Source organism: Cebus imitator, unplaced genomic scaffold (genome assembly GCF_001604975.1).
Source record: "Cebus imitator isolate Cc_AM_T3 unplaced genomic scaffold, Cebus_imitator-1.0 Scaffold143, whole genome shotgun sequence".
Classification (NCBI taxonomy): domain Eukaryota; kingdom Metazoa; phylum Chordata; class Mammalia; order Primates; family Cebidae; genus Cebus; species Cebus imitator.
The window spans coordinates 2,069,341-2,079,400 of record NW_016107458.1 but is presented as its reverse complement, the minus strand read 5'-3'; the positions used below and the strand labels follow the sequence as shown (position 1 = coordinate 2,079,400).

The 10,060-nt window shown below is 37.3% G+C and overlaps 1 pseudogene; it reads right to left on the bottom strand.

The window, feature by feature from the left end:
• Window positions 1-2,786: 2,786 nt before the first annotated feature.
• LOC119473264 lies at window positions 2,787-8,889 on the bottom strand (annotated as a pseudogene).
• Window positions 8,890-10,060: the final 1,171 nt, after the last annotated feature.

The following is a 10,060-nucleotide window of genomic DNA, read 5'->3' as shown; positions in this document are numbered from 1 at the left end:
AAGCCTGGGCTCCTCCTAGCTTTGTGACCCTAAGCGTTTGATTGAGTATCCCCAGGGCTCATTTTTCTCAGATATGATAGAAATAAGAGCTCCTACATTGCAAATTAACAAGATTAAATGAGATCATGCATATAAGACAAACTATATACGCTATTCAGTTCTATAATCAAGACTGTGTCTCTTTTTGGTGCTGTCATTTGTAATTATGGTACATTATTTAAGCTTTTAATGCCTCTGATTATTCATCTATAAAATAGGGGTTGTTTTAAAAAATGAATGGGACAGGTCATATTAGGCACTTTGGTTTCTGGCACACGTGTGATCCTAAACGTTATTGCATTAATAGTGTTACCTTTTAAAAAAAACTGCTTATAGTGTAAATATAACACATATAATGAAAAATTATATAAATTGGTATCTGTAATGAGTGCTCTTTTTACATATGGGTTCTTTGCTTAACATTATTTATAAGATTCAGCTACGTTTTTACATATAACTACTGTCTGTTCATTCTCATTACTCTTGCAGTGTTCTATTGAATACATATAATATAATTAAATTAATCAACTATGGATGAACATTTGAATTGAGTCAAGCTTCTGGCTGTGAATAATGAATCTTCTATGCAAATCCTTTTATCTATCTCTTGGAGCTTGTGAATAAATTTTGGTGGAGTGTATAGGAATGAAACTGCTGGGTCATAGAGGATGTCTTAAGTTTTCGTAGATAACACCAAGCTTTATGAGAGTACCCATTTCTCCTCATCCTTGCTAGCACTTACACTGTCAGTCTTTTTAATTAGATATTTCTGGTGGGTGTCTAGTGATGTATAATTATGGTTTTAACATTTGCATTTCTCTAATGAATAATGAAAAGAATCAAATTTTAATTTAACTGTTGGCCATTTCGATATATTCTACTGTGTGGTGTCTATATTCTGCCTTTGCACTTTTAAAATTAACTCTGTGAATTGCAAACACCATTTCTATTCTATGACTTGTTTTTCAATCTCTTGATACATTTTGAGAAAAATAATTTAATGTTAACATAGCCAGAATTATCTATCTTCACCTGCTATAGCAAGTGCTTCTTGTTTTCTGTTAAAAATAAAAACAAATATGTTTCCTTTGACTGTAAACTTTATAGTATCCTCTACTCTTCTAAAAGCTTTATCATTTTGGTCTCAAATTCACTTGACTTTTTCTTTTTTTGGTATGGTAGAGTGGAGGAATAAAGTTACATTTTATTCTCATAGGGATATCCACGTATCCTAGTATCATTTATTGAAAAGACCACTCTTTCCCATGGCTCCACAATGCCACTTTTGTTATCAATGAAGAGTTCATGTATGTATATGTTTATTTCTAGGATCTTTCTTTTTTCTGTTGGTCTGTTTTCTCTTATTTTGTCAACCCATATTGGTATGTTAGAACAATTTTTAAAGTAATTTTGGCAGCCCAACTGCTACTTTAAAACAAGTAGGGCAGGAACATTGATTGAACTTAGCAGGCAGAGGTTGCATTGAGCCGAGATTGTGCCACTGGACTCCAGCCTGCGTGACAAAGTGAGACTCTGTCTCAGAAAAAAAAAAGAAAAAAGAAAAAAAAAATCCAAGTAAGCCCTTTTTCTTTATAAACTAACTAGAAAAATAGCATATAGGAGACAGGACTAACTTGCAGCTCTCAATCAATCAGACAGAACAGTGTGTAGAGACTAATATCACGAACTTTTGCTTCAAGAACTTCTGTATGAAGATATCAGGAAAACCAGAAGAATTCACAGACCCTTTGAAAGAAGCGGCTTTCTTCTGCAAATTCCATGAGACAGCTTAAAAACTGTGAGTTCCCAAAGTGTGAGAGGGGAAATGTCTGCCTCCTAACACACATTGTCACTGGAGAACCTGAAAATCTAGATCGTGGGAGAAGGATTTAACCTTACCTTAGAGCTGAAAGAAATTTAGAGAGCTGAGTGAAATATAAAAGTAGCGGGAAGAGTCCTGTAGGCATTCCTGGTCCCCAGGGAAGCCCAGGGAAGCCATTTCTGACTTTATCTCACCAGGGTTCTTGGGGAGGGCAGCCAGTGGATTTGAGGAGGGGCCACAGGGAGAAGGAGACTGCCAGTGGAACTTTGTAATAATTTCAACTAAGCCTGAATTTTCTTGGGCAGAATCTTTGGGAGCTGGATGATGCTTGTCACTGCCAGCTTCCCTCACATCTCTGGCAGTATATGCAAAGCAGCAGAGGCAGTCATACTCCCCCTTGTAACATAACTCCATTGGCCTGAGAATCAGCCTCCCAATCCCTCACAGTGGCTGCAGCAAGCCCCACCCAAGGAGAGTCTGAGCTCAGAAATTCTTAACCCTGTCCCTACCCGATCGTCTTTCTCTACCCACCCTGGTAGCTGAAGACACAAAACATAAACTCATGGGAGCTCTATGGCTCTGCCCATGACCTGAGAGACCTGACTACTTATCCAGGTGACCTTAGGGAAAACTTGTATCCCTCCATATTATCGCAGCTGATGCTCTGTTGAAAGTGCCACCCTCTGGCTGGAGGCCAACCAACTAAAGCCATTACAGCAACTCACAACAGAACAACCCTGCTCCAAGAAGGGAGAAAACAATAGCTAATACCACTGTCTATAACATCCTGGCTAACCAGAAGTCCTGAAGATTTTTTTTTTTTTTTGGCAGGTAAAAGCAAAGACTTTATTATGAATGGGTGGGACAGGTGGGGGCCGTGCATTGCGAGTGCCTGCTGAAATCACGGGCCGGGATGGCACATGGGTCAGTCCAGGCTCACGTCCTCCTCCTCGTCCTTCTTGTCCTTTGCGTCACCCTCGTTCTGCTCGGGCTTGGCGCTGCTCTGCAGGGCTTTGGCAAACGCTTCCACATCACCCTTGTTGGCGGCCTCCACGGCCTCTGCAGGCAGACAGAACTGGCACATGAGGGGGCCCAGCTGCCCTGAGGCCAAGGCCACACTGAACATGTCCAGGGCCTGCTGGAACTGGGGCGAGGTTCTGAATCTCATCTGCGGTCTGTGGCAGTGACTCCCCAGATGGCAAGTAGGGAAGCAGGTGCTCCTGGACGTCCGAGTTGGCGAGGATGGGAGCCATGATCTCCGGGGTCAGCACACTGGCCAGGTCCACTTGCTGGCGGCCTGCCGGCCCGGGGACAGCTTCACTTCTAGCATAACCAGCATTTGAGAAAACCAGTGCACTGAACAAAACTACAAGCAAGAACTCAACAGAGTCCACTTCACTATCCTGCTACCTCCACCAGAACAGGTGCTTTTATCTGTGGCTGAGAGGCCTTAAGATGAATCACATCACAGGACTCTGCAGACTCTTTCCGCTATAAGATGGATCACATCACAGGACTCTGCAGACTCTTTCCGCTATAAGCCCAGAGTCTGGTAGCTCTGCTGGATGGCTAGACACAGAAGAACAATAAAAATCACTGCAGTCCTGCTCTCAGGAAGCCCGATCCCTAGGGGAAGGGGGAAAGCACCACATGAAGGGGTCACCCCATGGGACAAAAGAATCTGAACAGAAGCTCTTGAGTCCCAGATCTTTCCTTTGACATAGTTTACTCAAATAAGGGACCAGAAAAACAATTCTGATAATATGACAAAACAAATTTTGTAACACCCTTAAAATATCACACTAGCTCACCAGCAATGGATCCAAACCAACAGGAAATCTCTGAATTGCCAGGGAAAGTATTCAGAGGATTGATTATTAAACTACTTAAGGAGGCACCGGGAAAACGTGAAAACCAACTTAAAAAAATTTTTTAAATAATACCAGATATGGATGAAAAGATCTCCAGAGAAATAGATATCATAAATAAAAAACAACTACAACTTCTGAAAATGAAAGGCACACTTACGGGAATGAAAAATACAGTGGAAAATTTCAACAATAGAATTGAACAAGTAGAAGAAAGAACTTTAGTGCTCAAAAATAAAGCTTTCAAATTAACCCAATCTGACAAAGAAAAGATAATTAAAAAAAAATGAACAAGCCTCCAAGGAGTTTGCAATTATATTAAATGACCCAAATCTAAAAATAATTGGTGTTCCTAAGAAATAAGAGAAATTTAAAAGCCTGGAAATTTTATTTGAGGGAATAATTGGGGAAAACTTCCCTGGACTTGCTAGAGATCTAGATGTCCAAATACAGGAAGCTCAAAGCACACCCAGGAAATTCCTCACAGAGAAATAATCACCTAGGTACATAGTTATCAGGTTATTAAAGTCAAGATGAAGGAATCTTAAGAGCTGTGAGGCAAAAGAATCAGGTAACCTATAAGGAAAATCTACTGGATTAACAGCAAATTTCTCAGCAGAAACCCTACAAGCTAGCAGGGATTGGGGTCCTATATTTAGCCTCCTTGAATAAAAAACTATCAGCCAAGAATATTGTATCCAGTGAAACTAAGCTTCATAAATGAAGGAAAGATACAGTCTCAGTCTTTTTCAGACAAAGAAATGTTGATAGAATTCTCCACTACCAAGCCAGCACTTCAAGAACTGCTAGAAGGAGCTCTAAATCTTGAAACACATCCTCAAAATACAACAAAATAGAACCTCCTTTAAACCTAAATTTCACAGGACCTATAAAACAATAAAAAAACTCAAAACAAGGTATTCAGGCAACAAATAGGACAAGGAATAGAATAGTACTTCATACCTCAATATTAACATTGAATATAAATGTCCTAAATGCTTCACTTAAAAGATACAGAATGGCAAAATGGGTAAGAATTTACCAACAAAGTATCTGCTGTCCTCAAGAGACTGGCCTAACACATAAGGACTCATTAAAACTTAAAGCAAAGGAATGGAAAAAGATATTCCATGCAAATGGACACCAAAAGCAAGCTGGAGTAGCTATTTTTACATCAGGCAAATAGACTTCAAAACAACAAGAGTTAAATAAAAAACAATGAAGAGAGACATTATATAAAGATAAAAAGACTAGCCCAACAGGAAAATACCACAGTCCTAAATATATATGCATGTAACACTGAAGCTCTCAAATTTATAAAACAATTACTATTAGGCCTTAGAAATAGGATAGACAGAAACATAGTAATAGTGGGAGACTTCAGTACTTCATTGACAGCACTATACAGGTCATCAACCCAGAAAGCCAACGAAGAAACAATGGACTTAAACTGTACCCAAGAGTAAATGGACTTAACTGATATTTACAGAACATTCCACCCAACAATTGCAGAAGATACATTCTGTTCATCAGCACATGGGACATTCTCCAAGATAGACCATATGATGGGCCAAAAACCAAATCTCAATAAATTTAATGAAATCAAAATTATATCAGTGACTCTCTTAGTCAGTCCACAGTGGAATAAAATTGGAAATCAACTCCAAAAGGAACCCTGAAATTCATGCAAATACATGGACAATAAATAACTTGCTCCTGAATGGTTTTTGGGTCAATAATGAAATCAGGTTAAAAATATAAAAAATTCTTTGAAGAATCATAGTGACTAACCCTATCAAAACCCCTGGGATACAGCAAAAGCAGTGCTAAGAGGAAAGTTCGTACCAATAAATGTCTTTCAGACATCAAAAAGTCTGAAAGAACACAAGTACACGATATATGGTCAAACCTCAAGGAACTGGAGAAACAAGAAAAACCAAACCCAAACCCAGCAGAAGAAAAATAATCAAGAGCAGAGCAGAACTAAATGAAATTGAAATGAACAAAGAAAACAGTACAAAACATGAATGAAACAAAAAGCAGATTCTTTGAAAAGATAAACAAAATTGATAGGCCATTAATGAGATTAACCAAGAAAAGAGAGAAGATCCAAATAAAATTAGAAACAAAATGGGAGATATTACAACTGATACCACAGAAATGCAAAAGATCATTCAAGGCTACTATGAACACCTTTATGTATACAAATTGGGAAACCTAGAGATGGATAAATTTCTGGAAATATACAACCCTCCCAGATTAAACCAGGAGGAAATAGGAACTCTGAACAGACCAATAACAAGTAGCAAGATTGAAATGGCAATAAAAAACAATTGCCAACAAAAAAAGGTCCAGGACCAGATGGATTCACAGCTGAATTCTATCAAACATTCAAAGGGGAATTGGTATGAATCCCACGAAAACTATTCCAAAAGATAGAGAAAGAGGGAATTATCCCTAAATCATTCTCTGAAGCCAGTATCCTAATACCTAAACCAGGAAAGGACATAAAAAAATAAAACTGCAGACCAATATCCCTGATTAACATAGATGCAAAAATCCTCAACAAAATACTGGCTAACTGAATCCAACAGCATATCAAAAAGATAATTCATCATGATGAAATGGGTTTCATACTAGGGATGCAGGGATAGTTTAACATCTGCAAGTCAATAAAAGTGATAAACAGCATAAACAGGAGTAAAAACAAAAATCACATGGTCATCTCAAGAGATGCAGGAAAAGCATTTGACAAAATCCAGCATCCCTTTATGATTAAAACCCTCAGCAAAATCAGGCACATACCTTAGGGTAATAAAAGCCATCTATGACAAACCCATAGCCAGCGTATAATAAATGAGGAAAAGTTGAAAGCATTCGACCTGAGAGTCCCAGCCAGAGCAATCAGACAGGAGAAAGAAATAAAGGGCATCCAAATTGGTAAAGAAAAAGCCAAACTGCTGCAGTTTGCCAGTGATATCATCATATACCTAGAAAACTCTAAAGTTCCATCCAAAAAGCTCCTAGAATTGATAATTGAATTCAGCAAATTTTCAGGATACAAAGTTAATGTACAGAAATCAATAGCACTACTGTACACCAATGTCAACCAAGCTGAGAATCAAATTAAGAACTTAACCCATTTTACAATAGTTAAAAAAAAAAAAAAACAAAACTTAAGAATATACCTAACCAAGGACATGAAAGACTTCTACAAGGAAAACTACAAAACAGTGCTAAAAGAAATAATAGATGACACAAACAAATGGAAACACATCCCATGCCCAGGGACAGGTAGAATTAATATTGTGAAAGTGGCCATACTGCCAAAAGCCATCTACAAATTCAATGCAATACCCATCAAAATAGCACCATCGTTCTTAACAGAATGAAGAAAGCAATCCTGAAGAAAGAGCCCACATAGCTAAAGCAAGACTAAGCCAAAAGAACAAATCCAGAGGCATCACATTACTTGATTTCAAACTACATTATAAGGCCATAGTCATCAAAGCAGCATGATACTAGTATAAAAATAGGCATATAGACAAATGGAACAGAATAGAGAACCCAGAAATAAAGCCAAATACTTATAGCCAACTAATCTCTGACAAAGCAAACAAAAACATAAAGTTGGGGAAAGGACATCCTATTCAACAAATGGAGCTGGGATAATTTGCAAGCCACACATAGACAAATGAAACTGGATCCACATCTCTCACCTTATACAAAAATCAACTCAACATGGATCAAATACTTAAACCTGAGACCTAAAAACTTAAAAGTTCTAGAAAATCAGAATAACCCTTCGAGACATTTGGTTAGGCAAAAACTTGACAAGCAAGAACCCCAAAGCAAATGCAACAAAAATAAAAATTGATGAGATTTAATTAAACTAAAAAGCTTCTATACAGCAAAAGATATAATCAGCAGAGTAAACATACAACCCACAGAGTGGGGGAAAATCTTCACAATCTATACATCTGACAAAGGACTAATATCCAGAATCTACAAGAAATGCAAACAAATCACCAAGAAAAAAAGCAATCCCATCAAAAAGTGGTCTAAGGATGTGAACAGACAATTCTCAAAAGAAGATATGCAAATGGTCAACAAACATGAAAAAATGCTCAACATCACTAATGATCAGGGAAGTGCAAATCAAAACCACAATGCGATACTACCTTACTCCTGCAAGAATGGCCATAACTAAAAAAAAAAAAAAAATAGGTGTTTGCATGGATGTGGTGAAAAGGGAACACTTTTACACTGCTGGTGGGAACGTAAACTAGTATAGCCACTATGGAAAACAGTGTGGAGATTCCTTAAATAACTAGGAATAGATCTGCCATTTGATCCAGCAATCCCATTACTGGGTATCTACCCAGAGGAATAAGTCATTATACGAAAAAGATACTTGGACTCGCATGTTTATAGCAGCACAATTTGCAATTGCAAAAATTGGGAATCAGCCCAAATGACCATCAATGAATGAGTGGATAAAGAAATTGTAGTAGTGTGGAATACTACTCAGGAATAAAAAGGAATGAAATAATGGCATTCGCAGCAACCTGGATGGAATTGGAGACCATTATTCATAGTGCAGTAACTCAGGAATGGAAAACCGAACACATATGTTCCATTCACAAAGTGGGAGCTAAGCTATGAGGGTGCAAAGGCATAAGAATGATACAATGAACTTTGGGGACTTGGTGGAAAGGTTGGGAAGGAGTTGAGAGATAAAAGACTATACGTTGGGTACAGTGTATACTGCTTGGGTGATGTGTGCACCAAAATCTCAGAAATCACCACTAGAAAACTTATCCATGTAACAAAACACAACCTGTTTTCCAGAACCTATTGAAATAAGATAAAAAATAAGTAAAGCAGGTCATCACTCCATAGTCATTTTAAGATTTTTGTTGTCACTGGTTCTCAAAGCCTATGAAGGACCCAAAACCCAGTCAGGGGGCCCTTGATCTCATCCTTTCCAACTACATACAGGTATTGATCGACTTACGACCTATGCAACTTATGACCATTCGACTTTACGACCACAATTGCTAGCCACGATTGCTCCGCGTCTGGCAGCACAGACGTTGCCCAGCTGGGCGTACGACAGTGCGGACCAGCCTCTGGCAGCACTACCAACTCCACGTGCATATAGCCTACTCAACTTACGACCAAATCATGTTACAACCGGTCTGTTGGAACCAATCGTGGTCGTAAGTCGAGCACTAGCTTTATATATGTGAGGCTGAATTTTCTTTATATACTTCAACCAAATTGCACATGCAGCAGATTTAATTCAGTCCATTAAACCAGATTTTGAAGAATTGGCAAAAATGCAAATAGGGCCACTGTTATATATTTTATTTGAAAAATATAGTATTTTTATATGTTAAAATATGCTATTTTGTTGTAATGTATTCATTATAATTATTTTAAAACCAATTTATCACAAATATTTTTAAACTCATTTTAATGCCTAATATAATAAATATAAATACATTTTACCCACATAAATTAACTCTTAGAGATCACTGATAATTTTCAAGAGCAGAAACCAAATAATCTTGGCTATTCTTGATCTTTTGCCTTTTTATATAAATTATAGAAATAACTTGTCCAGTTCCCTAAAACCAGAAACACAGATCTGTTGCAATTCTCATTGTGACTGCTTTTAGCTTATAGATCAATTTGGAGAGATTGATTTTTTAACGTTAAGTTTTCTGGTCAATTAAAATATTTCATCTTTCAATTTAATAAGCTTTCTTAACATTTTGTTCAGTCTTTCACAGTGTTTTGTATACATATTTTAATGTATTTTAAATAAAATCTTTTAATTTTGTTTTCTGCATTTTGTTCCTGGTACATAGAAATGCAGTTTAATTTTGTATAGCAATACTAAACAGCACTTTGCTAAATTCACTTATTAGGTCTAATAATTTATCTGCATTTTCTTTTGGATTTTCTACTTATAGAATCAAGACCACTGCTAACAGTGGCAGTTTGCTTATTTATTCATTTCCAATTCTTGCATATTTTTCTTGCTAGATCAATGTGGAAAACAAGTGGTCATATCGGGTGTACTTGTCTTGAGCCTGATTTCAAAGTAAAATTTTCAACTTTTACCACTAAGTGAAAACAACTTTAAATATTACAAGTTTTCTGTAATTACCCTTCCTTACATTAAGAAGGTTTCTTTCTATTAATGGGAAAACTGGCTAGCCATGTGCAGAAAGCAGAAACTGGACCCCTTCCTGACACCTTACACTAAAATTAACTCCAGATGGATTAAAGACTTAAACATAAGACCTAACACCATAAAAAC